This window comes from Barbatula barbatula, assembly GCF_947034865.1.
Source record: "Barbatula barbatula genome assembly, chromosome: 4".
Classification (NCBI taxonomy): domain Eukaryota; kingdom Metazoa; phylum Chordata; class Actinopteri; order Cypriniformes; family Nemacheilidae; genus Barbatula; species Barbatula barbatula.
Genome location: NC_136768.1, coordinates 18,019,605 through 18,039,604, shown reverse-complemented (window position 1 = coordinate 18,039,604; position 20,000 = coordinate 18,019,605).

Genomic DNA, 20,000 nt, shown 5'->3' with positions numbered 1-20,000 from the left:
CGACACATAAAGAAAGCAGCCATAAGGCCACTTTGGGTTAAAGCTTACAGCACCTGGTATTCCCAGGTGGGCTCCCATCCAAGTACTGACCAGGCCGAATCCTGATTGGCTTCCGAGATCTGACGAGAGCGGGCATGCTCAGGGTGGTGTGGCCGTTAGCAAAAGCTGTGCCACCAATCTCTACGCATAAAGAAAGCAGCCATAAGGCCACTTTCGGTTAAAGCTTACAGCACCTGGTACCCAGGCGGTCTCCCATCCAAGTACTAACCAGTCCCGACCCTGCTTGGCTTCCGAGATCAGACGAGAGCGGACGTGCTTTTTTTTATTTATTTTTATTTATTTTTTTATTTAAAACACATTAACAAAAAGTTATACAGTAACACTTTTGATCTTTACACATTCAAGCAATATTTGAGTTACATTTTAAATATATACAGTCTTAATCAAAATGTAAAATGTCAAAAAAACTGCCTGGATTTCTCTCTACATTAAACATCCTCAAATATTTTGCACACATCATTAGTAAAAACATAAGAAAACTCTTCCAACCTGTTTTGTTCCTTAAAATAAAAGTGTAAGTACTTCAGGTACTTCTCAACTTTCCTTTTAGAGTTGGGCTTGTGATCAGAATGTTGCCAGTTCTAATCTCAGTGCCAGCAGGTCATGACTGAAGTGCTCTTGAGCAAGAGACCTTACCCCTGATTGCTCTGCAGTAATGTGTCACTGTGAAAAAAAAACTACTTGTAAGTCGCTTTGGATAAAAGCGTCTGCCAAATGAATAAATGTAAATGTAAAATGTAAATATGATTTTGGTCAATAAAACATCAGTAAAAACCGCCTTGTGCCTGATTAAGTATTCTAAAGTCCCCAGTTTTGTCTCTATTATCTTTCCCTTCATATTGGTCCATATGTGGTCTTCTTCCAAATCTTTGTATTTCTGCAACCAGTATTTATTCACAACAGGTTTCTTAAAAACACAATCTCTAAAAAAACCGTACATTTAAACAGTACATTCTTTAAACACTCTTAATTTTCCTCCCAACCTGACATACAATTCTTCCTCTTGTTTCCCCTGTTTCATGTCATTAATGTTTCTTATCCAATCCTCTGGTATTGCACTTTTTATTATCTTAAACTTATTCTCAATTTCTTGTCTACTATATTCTTCTTTTGCTTCCTCCATAGTGTCCACAATGTACTGCACAGGTAAAAATCCCTCCTTAAACTCATATAAAACATCTCTCACTTTTGTAATTCCCACCTCCCACCACTTCTTAAAAAACACCTCTTTCCCTTGGTTTAAAATGTTCTTGTTTAAGAACAATGGTTGATTTAAAATATCCTCTCTACCACTCAGCATGTGTTGTAAACAGGTTAAAAATTCCCCCATGCACTCATCATTTCCTTGTAAAAATCTGGCATCTTTTCTGTCATCCAAGCTTTAGTTCTCATCCATAAAATGCCTTCTCCCAAAAGAAAATTACCGCATTTGTTTAAAAAATATTGCATCGTTTTCTTCCATGTTGTTATATTCTCTTTATCCAGATACTTTTTGACAATTTTAACCCTTAGACTATTTTTTCCTTTGTGCTACATCTATTAGACCCTGACGGACTTTTTCGCTTCAGTCCTGCATGTTCAAAAATTTGAAGAAAAGTCAAAGAGACAGTTTTTCCCAATAAGTAGAATTTATTGTCAGATGTAAAAGCTTCTTTCCAGCTGGGGTTGCCTCTCAACATATATATGAGCGAACAACTGAAAAACACACTTCCGGGTTACAGATATTTATAATATATGTGACGTCGATTCTCTCTTCAGGCTCTTCCCCTTCCTTGGGCGGGCGTTCAATCCTCTGGAACCAATCACCTCGGGGCATGTTAATCTGACTCCATTCCCCCCAACCGTTGGTTCCCTGCGAAACATTTTGAAAATAGCCGTCCTGCCGAAAAATGCGATTTACGCACACACACACACGTTATTTGAAACTCAGCTTCCGCATTCCTCAAAGCTCTCGTTTCACACTCCTGCCAACTAGTTTTCAAGACAAAAACCCAGCACAGCATGGACATACTCATATCATTATATTTGACAGTAAAACAACAGTAAACATAAATTTATAATACATAGAACATCGTAACCCCAATAATCCCTCTCTTGACCTCGAAAGAGGTCAAAATTCTTGGTCCTCCGTGTCGTTATTATAGCTAGATAACAATGGCATATTAAATGGTTTGGGGCTTTCCGGTCTCTCAATAGCTGAAATTATTAAGCGATTACACAGTGATCTAAGGCAAGGAATGGACATTACTATTGCTTTCCATCTTCCCAATGTTTTGTCTAGCCAATCTCCAATAGGATTATTTACTCCTGAATGTTCCTTCATTTCGATAGACAAAGTTTTCAATCCTTCCATGCCCTCGTCACTGATCCATCAGGGGCAGTATTATTGGGAATGTTCGTACAACAAAGATCACCAAACATTACACATACTCCTCCCTTCTCTGCCAACAGCATGTCCAGAGCCATACGGTTCTGGATAGCCATCAGTGAAGTTGGTGCTAGTTGCTCCGCTAAACCATCTACTGCATCCCTTGTCATATTTGCTAATCTCATGACATTATAATGCACATAATTAATCCTATCTACATTCTTGTTTGGGGTGACTGAAAAAAGAGCAGCTATTAATGGTGTATTCTCAAAACCTGCTGCCACTTGGTTCGCTAGCTTATATTCATCTGGTACACCTCTGGGAATCCCTATAGCATCGATACACGTAGGACTATTTAATGATAAATCTACACTTGAACCTATTGCTCTCTTTGTAATGATGTGTCTCCTACGTCTTCTAGTCAATGTTGCTGAATTCACGGATTCCGTTCTGACTGCTCTGTCACCTATCAGGGTTATTGGAGCTCCCAGTCTTACCAAAGCACACACTCCCTTTGCCTTCTCAGGTATCCTAGTAAACAATCTTCGATCTCCACACTAATAATACAAACCTGCCCTAGCCCACGTACCTATTCTAGTCCCATTATCTACTATGATCTGATCACACCACTCCTTATTTATCTCCCCCAGGTTGCTGGTTGGTGATTGACGTTTAATATCATAACAGGTATAATTTGCTTTCTTTGGTGTAAATGGACCTGCCCGTGAAAGGTAGGTTATTGGTGGGAATATTGTTGCCAATGTGGTACAATTTTTTGGACTGGCCATCCGTGTCAGCATACACTCATAACCCCACGTATCGTTTTGGTACAACGGGGCTGGTTCAATATATAAATGGGGTCTTGCATTAGCACATCCTACACAATCATCTAACCTCTGTTCTCTGGCTGTGGTAATTATCCATTCCAGCCACAAATTATTTTCCCCATATCCTGTTGCTCTTTCTATCAAATCTTCCGGTTTTAACATGGTGTAATCTATTTCTACCACTCCATTCTTTTGTCCTACCGATAATGGCTCAGCTATTGTCTCATTTCTTTCCTCCTCAGGTGAACTGTCCACTGCTTTTCTATCTGTTCCTTGCATGTGCACCCCCATTATAAGGAAAAACTCCCCTGTATAATTGGCTGATCCCGTTCTGGTGGATATTGAAAGGGTGAGTGGATTTTGACTTGCTCTGTAATCTCTTTGCATTTTGAAATCAAATTTTGCCGAGGTACGGGTCCAAAGGCTAGGTTCTTTCCGGGGTCCAACCACCGGTATATGCTATTACCTTATTCCATGACGGACACCATTCTCCCCTATGGGTTTGCCTAGACTGGTACGCCTTACAAACACTGTCCATATTCCCGTCCATACATACATTTACCTCGTACCCCCTCTATGAGCTATTTTTTCCCCCACAATTTATGACAGCGCATAGGTCGAAAGTAAATGATGTGGTCTTACCCCAAACATAGTTAATTACGAGTTGTTCACACGGTAACCTCGTATCGGCTATGGCTCTTTTGTATAACGCTCTTCATGAAAGTACGGTGAAAGCGCAAGGAAACGCACCACAGCACACGTTCACACTGTCTAAATGAAAATGCAAATAACACTGCAAGAAAGCTTGTGGGAGGACATTTTTTCTTAGCGGTGAGCCTATATAAAGCGGTGAGAGAATAAAGCCTAGAATAATGCGGACGTCGATGGCACTACCTCTCGCATGCAAAACAAGCGCTCTTCCATTTGAACGAAAGCACATTTGGGCAGAGAGATTTTTCAAGCCCAGGCATTGCTTTACCGCAGAGATATTTTTGCACCCTGGACCGGTTGGCCTTTCCTTGTGAGCTTAGCGGGCCTAAAACCACTCGAAACAGGGTTCCATGGTGTAATGGTTAGCACTCTGGACTCTGAATCCAGCGGTCCGAATTCAAGTCTCGGTGGGACCTCTCAGCGGAGCATTCTCTTTTACAGGGCGTCCAATCAGAACCCCTTCCGAGGGGTTGTAGCGCTGTACTTGTGGAACGATGAAACACATAGAAGACGGAAGGTTTTTCTGATGATAAACTAAGACATCGGCAGGTTTTCAACCGGGGTTAAGTTAACGTCAAGTATCAGTAGCACACGCTGCTTTTCATACTGACAACTGCCAATGGTACGAAATGAGCCAAAGGGCAATACACCCAAGCGAAATATAAAGCACAACAAATTGCCCATGTCTGAAACGTTAATGTGATTTTACGCACACACACACACACAGAAATGATAAATAAAGCACATTTGGGCAGAGAGATTTTTCAAGCCCAGGGCAAAGGACTTATTTTGACTTTAGATTTATGTTTAGCACTCTGAATCCAGCGATCCCAGTTCAAATCTCGGTGGGACCTCTAAGCGCAGCATTCTCTTAAACAGGGCATCCAATCTGTCTGGAGTTGCTTCTGCCCAACGGTTTGAGCCTTTCAACTAGCTTGTTGGCGCACGATTGAAATTCTTCTACGTTTTTTGGCGTTCTAGACGCCTCTATACACAAACACCCGCAGTAAAGCACATTTGGGCAGAGAGATTTTTCAAGCCCAGGCATTGCTTTACCGCAGAGATATTTTTGCACCCTGGACCGGTTGGCCTTTTCTTGTGAGCTTAGCGGGCCCAAAACCACTCGAAACAGGGTTCCATGGTGTAATGGTTAGCACTCTGGACTTTGAATCCAGCGGTCCGAATTCAAGTCTCGGTGGGACCTCTCAGCGGAGCATTCTCTTTTACAGGGCGTCCAATCAGAACCCCTTCCCAGGGGTTGTAGCGCTGTACTTGTGGAACGATGAAACACATAGAAGACGGAAGGTTTTTCTGATGATAAACTAAGACATCGGCAGGTTTTCAACCGGGGTTAAGTTAACGTCAAGTATCAGTAGCACACGCTGCTTTTCATACTGAAAAATGCCAATGGTACGAAATGAGCCTTAGGGCAATACACTTGCCGGGTTTCGGCAAGGCTTCGTCTGTTCATTACTTTACGGCAGAGCTAATTTGTGCACCCCGATCAGGGTGGCTTTTCTCCTGCGCCTAGCGGGCCGTCAACCACTCGACACAGTGTTCCATGGTGTAATGTTTAGCACTCTGGACTCTGAATCCAGCGGTCCGAATTCAAGTCTCGGTGGGACCTCTCAGTGGAGCATTCTCTTTTACAGGGCGTCCAATCAGAACCCCTTCCGAGGGGTTGTAGCCCTGTACTTGTGGAACGATGAAACACATAGAAGACGGAAGGTTTTTCTGATGATAAACTAAGACATCGGCAGGTTTTCAACCGGGGTTAAGTTAACGTCAACACTGCAAGAAAGCTTGTGGGAAGACAATTTTTCTTAGCGGTGAGCCTATATAAAGCGGTGAGAGAATAAAGCCTCGAATAATGCGGACGTCGATGGCGGTACCTCTCGCATGCAAAACAAGCGCTCTTCCATTTGAACGAACTAACCGGAACTGTTGCCACTTAACAGTACGACACTCAAAGGAGTAAAATCAGCGACGCGAAATGTGATTGCAGGAGCCCATAGGCCGGTTAGCTCAGTTGGTTAGAGCGTGGTGCTAATAACGCCAAGGTCGCGGGTTCGATCCCCGTACTGGCCACTGACTTTTCCCTGGCCGTCCATCTCTCATTGGTAAAATGATGCTGGGGTCGTTCGTCAAAAGGCTTGCACAAGACAGATGATGTGGCCGAAATAGCTCAGTTGGGAGAGCGTTAGACTGAAGATCTAAAGGTCCCTGGTTTAGTTTCGGCAAGTCTTTGCCTGTGCATTGCTTTACCGCAGAGATATTTGTGCACCCTGGACCGGGTGGCCTTTTCTTGTGCGCCTAGCGGGCCTAAAACCACTCGACACAGGGTTCCATGGTGTAATGATTAGCACTCTGGACTCTGAATCAAACGATACGAGTTCAAATCTCGGTGTGACCTCTCAGCACAGCATTCTCCTTTATGGGGCTTCCAATCAGAACCCCTTCCGAGGGGCCCATGTCTGGAATTGCTTCTGCCCAACGGTTTTAGCCTTCCAACTTATGTTTAGCACTCTGCACTCTGAATCCAGCGATCCCAGTTCAAATCTCGGTGGGACCTCTAAGCGCAGCATTCTCTTAAACAGGGCATCCAATCTGTCTGCTGGAGTTGCTTCTGCCCAACGGTTTGAGCCTTTCTACTAGCTTGTTGGCGCACGATTGAAATTCTTCTACGTTTTTTCGCGTACTAGACGCCTCTATACACAAACACCCGCAGTAAAGCACATTTGGGCAGAGAGATTTTTCAAGCCCAGGCATTGCTTTACCGCAGAGATATTTTTGCACCCTGGACCGGTTGGCCTTTTCTTGTGAGCTTAGCGGGCCTAAAACCACTCGAAACAGGGTTCCATGGTGTAATGGTTAGCACTCTGGACTCTGAATCCAGCGATCTGAGTTCAAATCTCGGTGGGACCTCCCAGCACAGCATTCTCTTTTTTGGGTCTTCCAATCAGAACCCCTTTTGAGGCCCACGTCTGTAATTGCTTCTGCCCAACGGTATGAACCTTTGCACAAGACGTATTATGTGGCCGAAATAGCTCAGTTGGCAGAGCGTTAGACTGAAGATCTAAAGGTCCCTGGTTCGATCCCGGGTTTCGGCAAGGCTTCGTCTGTTCATTACTTTACCGCAGAGCTAATTTGTGCAACCCGATCAGGGTGGCTTTTCTCCTGCGCCTAGCGGGCCGTCAACCACTCGACACAGTGTTCCATGGTGTAATGTTTAGCACTCTGGACTCTGAATCCAGCGGTCCGAATTCAAGTCTCGGTGGGACCCTTTCAGCGGAGCATTCTCTTTTACAGGGCGTCCAATCAGAACCCCTTCCGAGGGGTTGTAGCGCTGTACTTGTGGAACGATGAAACACATAGAAGACGGAAGGTTTTTCTGATGATAAACTAAGACATCGGCAGGTTTTCAACCAGGGTCCAGTTAACGTCAAGTATCAGTAGCACACGCTGCTTTTCATACTGACAACTGACAATGGTACGAAATGAGCCAAAGGGCAATACACCCAAGCGAAATATAAAGCACAACAAATTGCCCATGTCTGAAACGTTAATGTGATTTCACACACACACACACAGAAATGATAAGTAAAGCACATTTGGGCAGGGAGATTTTTCAATCCCAGGGCAAAGGACTTATTTTGACAATCGCCCAACAATAAGGGGATAACGCTTTTCATGAAACTACGGTGAAAGCGCAAGGAAATGCACCACAGCAAACGTTCACACTGTCTAAATGAAAATGAAAATAAATCTCTCATTGGTAAAATGATGCTGGGGTCGTTCGCCAAAAGGCTTGCACAAACACTTGCAGGCGAGAGATAAGTAGCATTTTTAATCCTTTTATAGCATTTGGACTCTGAATCCAGCGGTCCGAATTCAAGTCTCGGTGGGACCTCTCAGCGGAATATTCTCTTTTACAGGGCGTCCAATCAGAACCCCTTCCGAGGGTCTGTAGCGCTGTACTTGTGGAACGATGAAACACATAGAAGACGGAAGGTTTTTCTGATGATAAACTAAGACATCGGCAGGTTTTCAACCGGGGTTAAGTTAACGTCAACACTGCAAGAAAGCTTGTGGGAAGACAATTTTTCTTAGCGGTGAGCCTATATAAAGCGGTGAGAGAATAAAGCCTCGAATAATGCGGACGTCGATGGTGCTACCTCTCGCATGCAAAACAAGCGCTCTTCCATTTGAACGAACTAACCGGAACTGTTGCCACGTAACAGTACGACACTCAAAGGAGTAAAATCAGCGACGCGAAATATGATTGCAGGAGCCCATAGGCCGGTTAGCTCAGTTGGTTAGAGCGTGGTGCTAATAACGCCAAGGTCACGGCTTCGATCCCCGTACTGGCCACTGACTTTTCCCTGGCATGCCGTCCATCTCTCATTGGTAAAATGATGCTGGGGTCGTTCGCCAAAAGGCTTGCACAAGACAGATGATGTGGCCGAAATAGCTCAGTTGGGAGAGCGTTAGACTGAAGATCTAAAGGTCCCTGGTTTAGTTTTGGCAAGTCTTTGCCTGTGCATTGCTTTACCGCAGAGATATTTGTGCACCCTGGACCGGGTGGCCTTTTCTTGTGCGCCTAGCGGGCCTAAAACCACTCGACACAGGGTTCCATGGTGTAATGATTAGCACTCTGGACTCTGAATCAAGCTATACGAGTTCAAATCTCGGTGTGACCTCTCAGCACAGCGTTCTCCTTTATGGGGCTTCCAATCAGAACCCCTTCCGAGGGGCCCATGTCTGGAATTGCTTCTGCCCAACGGTTTTAGCCTTTCAACTTATGTTTAGTGTTACGACCAGCTCATTTCAAATCGTAACATGAAAGAGAGATCAACCAGAGTGTTCAATCAATATAATTTATTGATTTAACATTTGCCACAAATAATAATAATAATAGCAACAACAAAAAAATCGTAACAAACAGAAGTCTAGGGACATGGGAAAACAAAGAAACACAACAAGCAACTATAACAAAATTGTTGCTACATGTGTAAGAAAAACATAGGTAAGAGACACACCAGGGGCCTCATGTATCAACCTTGCGTTCGCACAAAAACTTTGCGTACGTCAGCTTTCACGCTCACGGTCGGAGGTACTAACGGTGAAATTAACGCGAGAATGTGCGTTCCTCCAAGCCAACTTCATGTCTGGCGTACGTACATTTCTCATTGTTTTTGTCCGTTGGCGACTCTTACAGGCAATGAAGTGAAGTTGTAAACATTACACAATAATTTGTTCTACAAGTCTATCGCACCACCACCTGTGGGAAGCATTGCTATTAATTAGCAATTTATAAATAATTGACATTTACATTTACATTTAGTCATTTAGCAGACGCTTTTATCCAAAGCGACTTACAGATGAGGAAACATTGGAAGCAATTATAACAACATAGGCAACGAAAAATACATAAGTGCATCAAACTAGTCCATTAAAGCCTAGCACAGTATAAAAGCTAAGAATAGCGAGGTTAGTAATCATTTTTTTTTTTTTTTTTTTTTTTTTTTTTTTTTTTTTTTTTTTAAAGAAGGAAAGGGAAGAGAATTAGGAAAAATCAATCAGCAACGTGTTGACGGAAGAGATGCGTTTTTAGGTGTTTTTTAAAGATGGCAACTGAGTCTGCTGATCTTGTAGCAGCTGGTAGATCATTCCACCAATGTGGAACAGATCCAGTGAAGGTACGGGAGAGTGACTTTTTTCCTTTTTGGGATGGTACCACTAGTCGTTGTTCCTTTGCAGACCGCAGTGATCTGGCAGGAACATAGATCTGCATTAGCGAGTGGAGATACGATGGTGCAGATCCGGTGTTGGTCTTGTAGGCCAGGAGCAAAGCCTTGAACTTTATGCGGGCGGCAACAGGGAGCCAGTGTAACCTGATGAAGAGCGGAGTTACATGCGCTCTCTTCGGTTCATTGAAGACCACTCTTGCCGCCGCATTCTGGATCATCTGGAGAGGTTTGATTGTGCAAGCAGGAAGTCCAGCCAGAAGCGCATTGCAATAATCCAGTTTGGACAGGACAAGAGCCTGGACTAGGACTTGCGTAGAGTGCTCCGATAGGAATGGTCTAATTTTCCTAATGTTGTAGAGGATGAATCTACAGGACCGGGTGGTGCTGGCAACATGACTTGTGAGGTTAAGCCGATCATCGATTACCACTCCCAGGTTTCTGGCTGTGCTGGACGGTGTAATCGTTGATGAGCCTAGTTGAATGGCAAGGTTGTGGTTAATCTTTGGGTTGCCCGGGATCACAAGCAGTTCCGTTTTTGCAAGGTTTAGCTGCAGGTGATGATCCTTCATCCAAAGCGAGATGTCACTAAGGCATGCCGCGATGCGAGCAGCGACCGTCGGATCGTCCGGTTGAAATGACAAGTAGAGTTGTGTGTCGTCCGCATAGCAGTGATAGGAGAAGCCATGCTTCTGAATGACCGAGCCGAGGGATGTCATGTAAATGGAGAAGAGTAGCGGTCCAAGCACTGAGCCCTGTGGCACCCCCGTGTTGAGCTGTTGGGACACGGAGACCTCATCTCTCCAGGATACTCTGAATGACCTACCCGAGAGGTAGGACTCAAGCCATTGCAACGCCATTCCAGAGACACCCATAGCACTGAGAGAAGCCAGGAGGATGTGATGATTGACAGTGTCAAAGGCAGCAGACAGATCCAGTAGGATGAGCACAGAAGACATGGATGATGCTTTTGCCAGTCTCAGGGCTTCGATGACTGAGAGCAGTGCAGTCTCTGTGGAATGACCGGTCTTGAACCCAGACTGATTGCTGTCCAGGAGGTTGTTTTGCATGAGAAAGGAGGAGAGCTGATTGAACACAACTCGCTCCAGGGCTTTGGCGATGAAGGGAAGAAGGGAGACAGGCCTGTAGTTTTCTAGCAGTGTAGGGTCCAGGGTGGGTTTCTTTAGAAGCGGTGTGATGCGGGCCTCTTTGAAAGCTGTGGGAAATGTCCCAGTGGTGAGCGAAGAGTTGATGATGTGGGTCAGAGCAGGCACAACCGTTGGAGAGATGGCCTGGAGGAGATGGGTAGGGATGGGATCCAGTGGGCAGGTGGTAGGGTGGTTGGAGCCAATGATCTTTGAGACATCAGCTTCAGACAGAGGAGAAAAGGCAGGGAGCACACACGTGTCAGGGATGTGGGCGGGTTCGACAGATGGTGGCGTAGAGAACTGGCTGCTGATGGCAGTAGTTTTCTTTACGAAGAACGATGCAAAATCAGCAGCTGTTAACTCCGATGAAGGTACGGGAGCAGGCGGACAGAGGAGAGCAGAGAAGGTTTTGAAGAGCGTTCGAGAGTCCGGAGAGTTGCAGATCCTAGAGTGGTAGTAATCTGTTTTTGCAGAGGTGACATCTACAGAGAAAGAAGAGAGAAGAGATTGGTAGAGAGAGAGGTCTGCAGGGTCTTTTGACTTGCGCCATTTTCTCTCAGCTGACCGGAGGGTGGCGCGATGCTCACGCAGTACATCCGATAACCAGGGAGCCGACGGGGATGGACGGGCTGGTCCAGATGCAAGAGGGCATAGGTTGTCCAAGCAGGATGAAAGCGTGGAACACAGAGTGGTTGTGGCATTGTATTGTCACACAAGCCTTATGGGATTATATTAATTATATCAATTATGCAATTAAATAAGAACATATAAAAGCATACCGGTATGCAAATTGACACAACCCTTAGTCTATGGCAATGGCAGCTTTGGCTTTATTAGAGGACATTGCTAATGGCAGAATCCGAAGAGAACGAGTTTTTAGGGACCACAATGATTTTCTTGCTCAGGATGATGACTGGCTTATAAGCCATTTCAGATTTCCAAGGGCTATCCTCTTGGAGCTCTGTGCTGAGTTGGGTCCGAATATAGAGAGAGAGACAGCAAGGAGCCACGCAATACCCGTTCCCTTGCAGGTGCTGACAACACTTGGTTTTCTGGCAACTGGTTCTTTCCAAAGGGAACTGGCAGACCACTCAGGAATAAGCCAGTCGTCTTTGAGCCGCGCAATGCCAGCGGTATGGGACGGGATCATCCGCATGTCTACCAGGTATATAAGGTTCCCATATGATGCAGTTGACCAGCCAAACATTAAAACGCAATTTGCAGCGATAGCCGGTTTCCCTAATGTAATCGGAGCGATCGACTGCACACACATTGCTGTAAAGGCGCCATCTGAAGAAGAATTTGCATATGTGAATCGGAAACATTTCCATTCAATAAATGTGCAGATAATATGTGATGCACAAATGCGCCTAACAAATATTGTGGCAAGGTGGCCTGGGTCAACCCATGATTCATACATCCTTACAAACAGCATGGTTGGGATGAGGCTCCAAACTGGCAGGTTGCGTGATGGGTGGATTCTTGGTAAGTGATGCATTTAAAGTTATGCTTTATCTTATTGTATATTATATATTTTTTTTGCATTTAATTATTGAATAACCTTTCAGGAGACCGCGGTTATCCACTAAAGACGTGGCTTTTAACCCCCCTCACCAACCCACAAACTGACCAAGAGCGCAGATACAATAACGCCCATTCTCGCACTCGGTCAGTTGTAGAGCGGGCGATTGGGCAGCTGAAATGTCGGTGGCGCTGCCTTGACAGGAGTGGGGGGATGCTGTTATACCGCCCTGACAAGGTGTGCCGCATTGTGCTGGCCTGTGGTGTGCTGCACAATGTCGCGCACAGGCATGGCATACCACTTGGTGAGGTGGCAGCACCGCCAGATGACCCTGACCCAGGACCAATGTATGTGCAGCCCAACCAACAAGCTATTCAGGCCCGTCTACATGTGATTGCAACAATATAAATGGTAATCGGAGACAAAGTTCATTTTTTGACCAATTCCTTTAATGAGTGGCTTATGTCTGTGAGTGCGTCAGTGATATTTTTAAGGTGACTGTTGATTTCTCCGATGGCCATGACGATCTGCTGTTGTGACTCCAAAACAGCATGCGTCAAGACGCGGCCAGACGGACGGGCGTCAGCACTGGTGGGAGCACTGGAAACACTGGGCACAGTGGGCGCTGGCTGCTCAGGAGGGGAGGATTCCGAGTGCGTGCCAGTGGATGTTCCGGCTATTGCACCATATGAGTCTAAATAAACACAGGCACATGTTAACTTTGATTTGAGTCCGTTCCATTTTTAAGGGGCACACGCATTTGCCATAAATGCAATGGATATGTAAAATCTCTGGTGTAGTTTTGGTCAACTACATTGCATGCATTTGATAATGAAAAAGGCTATATATACCAAAGTAAAAACAAATGAAAAATTGTTACCTTCGTGGCAGTCCTGTAGTGAATCTGAGTCTCCCACAGCAGCAGATACCACTCCAGAGAGTAAAGTGTCACCTATAATTGAGGCAACTCTCTGCTCAAAGGGTGTTAGTTCATCGACCCCTTTACCACTGCCTGTTCTGCCCACACTTTGTCGGTGCGCAGCAGTTCTCCGTTTTACGTCCACCTTAATATCAGACCATTTCTTTTTAAGGTCATTTACAGTGCGACTTTCAGATCCCACCGCATTGACGGCTCCAGCCAAACTCTCCCACTCATATTTTTTCCTTTTGTTGTTAATTCCGGAGGACAAAGTGCCAAATAAAATATGTTTTCTGGTTTCTACCTCCGATAGTAGCACCTCCAGTTCACTTTCCGTAAAGTTTCGTTTCTTGCCGCTTGCTTGAGCCATTTTCTTACTGCTATCGTTTGCCAAAGTGAACTCATTACCATATTTAAATTGATTTAATTAGGGGAGGAGACTGGGTGGGGAGTTGTGCTCATGCATGTGCGCTCAATTCTACGTTAATTGGGATGTACAAAGAGAATATGCGTGGGATCCTTCGTACGCAGAGATTCATACATCTGTTTTTTTTTGTGCGTACGCACATTTACAGCTTTGTCCGTACGCAATGTTATAGTATGAATTCAACGCAAGTCTTTGTACATGAGGCCCCAGAAGAGTACTTCTCCAGAGAGTGCCTCCTTTCAATAACGCACCACACTCTCATATACTCTAACCAATTTGTGAATTAGCATAAGGAAACCAATCAGGGACTCCCACAATCAGCACCAATTGAATCAGGAAGAGGAGACTCTGGGTCGTCACACCTCCCACTCCAGAGGGAGGTTCTCCTAAAGAACCGAAAGAAAAAAAATACAAAGGCAAAACAACCTTTTAAATGTGAATGTACAATAACTTTAGTACTGATCTCCATAAATCCAACGCCATTTCACTCCCGGAATCCTGGGCCCTAGGACATCAGAGAGAAAAAAAAGGAGAATGTAAAAAAAGAGAAGGTGAAAGGGAAAGAGAAAAAAAACAATGCCGGACTCTCTGGTACATCTTACATCCGTGAGAGAGCATCCGCAATTATGTTATCCTTGCCACGTATATGTTTAATCTGTAAGTGGAAAGGTTGTAAAATAAGGCTCCATCTCATAATTCTTTGATTCTTGCCGCGCATTCGATCTAAGAACGTCAATGGATTATGGTCAGTGTATACAGTAATAGGACCACAGACCGCGCTCAAATAGACCTCAAAATGCTGAACGGCTAGAATAAGGGCTAATGCCTCTTTTTCCACCGTAGAATACACTTGCTGGTGACGATTGAATTTCTTTGAGAAATAACTGACTGGATGTTCGATTCCATTACAATCTTCTTGTAAAAGAACAGCGCCAGCCCCATAGGCACTAGCATCCACTGCAAGTTGAAATCGCTTCTCAAAATTAGGGGTAACCAACACAAGAGCATTTGCTAATAAAGATTTTGCATTCTCAAAGGAACACTGACATTTTTCAGACCATTGAAAGGGTCTCTTTGGACTTAACAGATCGGTCAGAGGGGCCACTACATTTGCGAAATTATGACAAAATCACCTGTAGTAACCCACCATCCCGAGAAATCGTCGTAACTCACGACGGGTAGCTGGCTTGGGAAAACTACAGATCACATTTACTTTAGCGTGAATCGGTTTCACACAACCCCGGCCAACAACCTTTCCCAAATATGTCACCGTAGCCTTTCCAAATTCGCACTTAGCAAGGTTTATAGTCAAGTTGGCTTTTGCTAAACGCACAAAAAGTTCATTGATTTGATTGAGATGTTCAGACCAAGACGAACTATACAGAACAACATCGTCCAAGTAAGCCTCACAACCGCTCATCCCAGACAACACATGATTTACCAACCGCTGAAATGTAGCAGGAGCATTTCGGACCCCAAAAGGCATAACAGTGTACTGCAGAAACCTGTCAGGTGTCACGAAAGCAGATAATTCTTTAGCACGGGATGTCAACGGCACTTGCCAATAACCTTTCAGGAGGTCAAATTTGCTAACAAATTTTGCAGAGCCTACCCGGTCAACACAGTCATCTATTCTTGGTAGAGGGTAACAATCAGGTTTTGTCAGTGAGTTAAGCTTCCTGTAGTCAGTGCAAAACCGATACGAACGATCAGGTTTACTCACTAAAATACATGGAGAACTCCAAGAACTAAAACTGGGTTCCCCTAACTTATGATCAAGTAAATAATCCACCTCTTTCTGAAGTAACTTCCTTTTTATAGGATTGACACGGTAAGCATGTTGTTTCACTGGCTGAGCTGTACCAACATCGATGTCATGCTCAATGACAGAAGTTCGGGTAGGAACATCAGAAAAGAGAGAGGGAAACGAGCTTACCAACTCAATTATGTCTGTCTTCTCTGACTCGCACAGGTGTGACAAATGGTGAGCCAAATTGACAAGCATTTCAGAGTTATTTAGTCGCCCTTCCACTTCTCCTCGAGAAGGACCTTTTATTTCCTCTAGATGATCATCCACCTCTACAGATGCTTCTGAAACACTTAAATCTATAGTTTCAGCAGTTTTTACAACATCAATAGACAAAGAAGGTACAGGAGTAACATATAATTTCAGTAAGTTAATATGACAAACCTGGATTTTCTTTCGCCGATCGGGTGTATTTAACAAATAGTTGTTATTCGGAAGACTCTTTGCAATCGTATACGGTCCAGCAAACCGAGCCTGGAAAGGACTAGTCAAAACAGGTAACAACGCAAGTACTTGGTCACCTGCTTGAAAATGTCTGGACTTAACTTTGCGATCAAACAATTTCTGCATCTTCCCTTGAGACTTAGCTAACTTTCGTAAAGCGATTGCTCTAGTTTCATAGAGGCGATAACGGAAACTACTTACATAGTCTAAAGCATTCTCAGGAGGGTCAGAATTAGTCCACTCATCTGCCAAGACAGCAATAGGGCCTCTAACAGTGTGTCCAAACACTAACTCATTAGGGCTAAAACCTATGCTCTCTTGTACAACCTCACGAATAGCCAACAACATCCAAGGAAGTCCTTCCTCCCATTCACAGTCAAGCTCGACACAATAAGACCTCAAAAGTGACTTTAGGGTCTGATGGAATCTTTCAAGACCTCCTTGACTTTGAGGGTGATAAGCACTTGATATGTTATGTTTAACTTCAAGTTGTCGCATGACCTTAGAGAGGTTTCGGGACATAAAATTCGAACCCTGGTCAGACTGAATGGTCTATTGTCTTTTACAGGGCATCCAATCAGAACCCCTTCCGAGGGGTTGTAGCGCTGTACTTGTGGAACGATGAAACACATAGAAGACGGAAGGTTTTTCTGATGATAAACTAAGACATCGGCAGGTTTTCAACCAGGGTTCAGTTAACGTAAAGTATCAGTAGCACACGCTGCTTTTCATACTGACAACTGCCAATGGTACGAAATGAGCCAAAGGGCAATACACCCAAGCGAAATATAAAGCACAACAAATTGCCCATGTCTGAAAAGTTAATGTGATTTCACACACACAGAAATGATAAGTAAAGCACATTTGGGCAGGGAGATTTTTCAATCCCAGGGCAAAGGACTTATTTTGACAATCGCCCAACAATAAGGGGATAACGCTTTACATGAAACTACGGTGAAAGCGCAAGGAAACGCACCACAGCAAACGTTCACACTGTCTAAATGAAAATGCAAATAAATCTCTCATTGGTAAAATGATGCTGGGGTCGTTCGCCAAAAGGCTTGCACAAACACTTGCAGGCGAGAGATAAGTAGCATTTTAAATCCTTTTATATCATTTGGACTCTGAATCCAGCGGTCCGAATTCAAGTCTCGGTGGGACCTCTCAGCGGAATATTCTCTTTTACAGGGCGTCCAATCAGAACCCCTTCCGAGGGGTTGTAGCGCTGTACTTGTGGAACGATGAAACGCATAGAAGACGGAAGGTTTTTCTGATGATAAACTAAGACATCGGCAGGTTTTAAACCGGGGTTAAGTTAACCTCAACACTGCAAGAAAGCTTGTGGGAAGAAAATTTTTCTTAGCGGTGAGCCTATATAAAGCGGTGAGAGAATAAAGCCTCGAATAATGCGGACGTCGATGGCGCTACCTCTCCCATGCAAAACAAGCGCTCTTCCATTTGAACGAACTAACCGGAACTGTTGCCACGTAACAGTACGACACTCAAAGGAGTAAAATCAGCGACGCGAAATGTGATTACAGGAGCCCATAGGCCGGTTAGCTCAGTTGGTTAGAGCGTGGTGCTAATAACGCCAAGGTCGCGGGTTCGATCCCCGTACTGGCCACTGACTTTTCCCTGGCATGCCGTCCATCTCTCATTGGTAAAATGATGCTGGGGTCGTTCGCCAAAACGCTTGCACAAGACAGATGATGTGGCCGAAGTAGCTCAGTTGGGAGAGCGTTAGACTGAAGATCTAAAGGTCCCTGGTTTAGTTTCGGCAAGTCTTTGCCTGTGCATTGCTTTACCGCAGAGATATTTGTGCACCCTGGACCGGGTGGCCTTTTCTTGTGCACCTAGCGGGCCTAAAACCACTCGACACAGGGTTCCATGGTGTAATGATTAGCACTCTGGACTCTGAATCAAGTGATACGAGTTCAAATCTCGGTGTGACCTCTCAGCACAGCATTCTCCTTTCTGGGGCTTCCAATCAGAACCCCTTCCGAGGGGCCCATGTCTGGAATTGCTTCTGCCCAACGGTTTTAGCCTTTCAACTTATGTTTAGCACTGCACTCTGAATCCAGCGATCCCAGTTCAAATCTCGGTGGGACCTCTAAGCGCAGCATTCTCTTAAACAGGGCATCCAATCTGTCTGGAGTTGCTTCTGCCCAAAAAATAAAAAAACATAATTTCCGGCAAAGTCGTGACGTGCTGTTGTCGGGCTAGAAATCCATCGGGGTCTCCCCGCGCAAGTTCCAATCCTGCCGACTTTGTGTGCGGACCTCTAAGCGCAGCATTCTCTTAAACAGGGCATCCAATCTGTCTGGAGTTGCTTCTGCCCAAAAAATAAAAAAACATAATTTCCGGCAAAGTCGTGACGTGCTGTTGTCGGGCTAGAAATCCATCGGGGTCTCCCCGCGCAAGTTCCAATCCTGCCGACTTTGTGTGCGGTTCATTGAACTCAGCTGTTGATTTGTCTCTCTAGAGGAGAAAAACCCACACTTCATCTCGGGCAAACCTTTTGCAATGTGACTTACTTTTTTCGGGTGTCCATAGCAGATTTCCACATTACGGACAGCAGTATGCTTGCTCCAAAAGTCCAAGCCTTACACTAATGTCTGAGGTCCTCGTCTGGCATTTGTCAGAGTTGGACAAATCTGTTAATAAGGCAGATTTAAATCTGATAACCTGTGGTCAGCGTGCAATCAGCGTCGTCGGCACCTCGTCAGAGGCGATTGGAGTTATTTGGGGATGGAATTGATTTTTACTTATTTTCCTCCTCTCAATTAAAGTGGTCTGAGAGGAGCCTGCAGGAGAAATGACCCTCTGTGAACATTGTGGCGTGACATAGTGTGCACGCTGGTTCGTGGACAGATTGGCAAAGCTCGAGATTCTCTTCATCTACGCATAAATCTTTCGTCTTTTACTAAAGGTTTCCGTGGAGGGGAACCACTGTGAGTTTGTGTTATTTTTGGGGCTTTGCTAAGGGCAGGGCTGCATAAGCGTGTTAAAGAACAGATGCTGTTAGAGTCGGGCAGTGTGTTCACTTGCTTCAGCAAACTGTCGTCAGGGGGGTCTTTTCCTCAACCCCAAGTCCTTCTTTCTGTTGTTTACTGATAGTACACGTTTAGTACAAAATTTGGGGGTCGCAATTCGGTTTCTTTAGCTCTGGGAAACAGTGGGACCATGACTGACACCTGAACAAGGGCAATACGGTGTTGCCCTTTCTGAAGTGTCCGTCACTCAGGACCCCTGCTTTCACGTAAGCGGACCAGGTTTAGCTCTCAATTTGGGAAGCTCAGAGGCTTCTTTTCCTTGCTGGCGTTTCGGCTAGAAATACCTTATTGTTATAGAGTAAGGCTCTGTTGAGCCAGCTTCGCTGTCAGGCCACCGCATGATGGGGTGCTGCAGAACACAACTGCTGCAGCTGTGTTCAACATAGCAAGGAAAAGCTTCTCTCGTCCCTAGGTGGGCTTGAACCACCAACCTTTCAGTTAACAGCCGAACGCGCTAACCGATTGCGCCACAGAGACAGATGTGTGTATACAGTCGGGGATAGCGACAGAAAACGACGCAGTACTTTCCTCGGACACGTCGCTCCGTTTGTATCGGAATTAAAGTGCCAAAGCATGGCAAAACTACGAGCAAACACGTAGCACCGCCGCGCTTGTTTTCAGAGAACCCCCGTCAGAAGTTTTACTCGTCCCAAGAAGGCCCCAGCACTAGGCCTGCTAGCCAGGGCTAGCAGGCTCCATTCCACCTTTCCATTCCTCCATTCCAGCTCCATTCCACCTTTCCGTTATTTCAGTCATAAAGCCTTCCCTCCAGTTAGTTTCTTGTAGTAAAATCACATCCTCACCTTTACACATTTCTTTCACTTTCTCAAATTTCCTTATGTCTAACAGTCCTCTAGCGTTAAAGGTAACAAATCTTAAAAGCATGTGGCATATAAAGATATTAATAAAACTCATCATTTTAGATCATCCTCCTGAAAATCCTTTAACACGTCATACTTATTGCTTG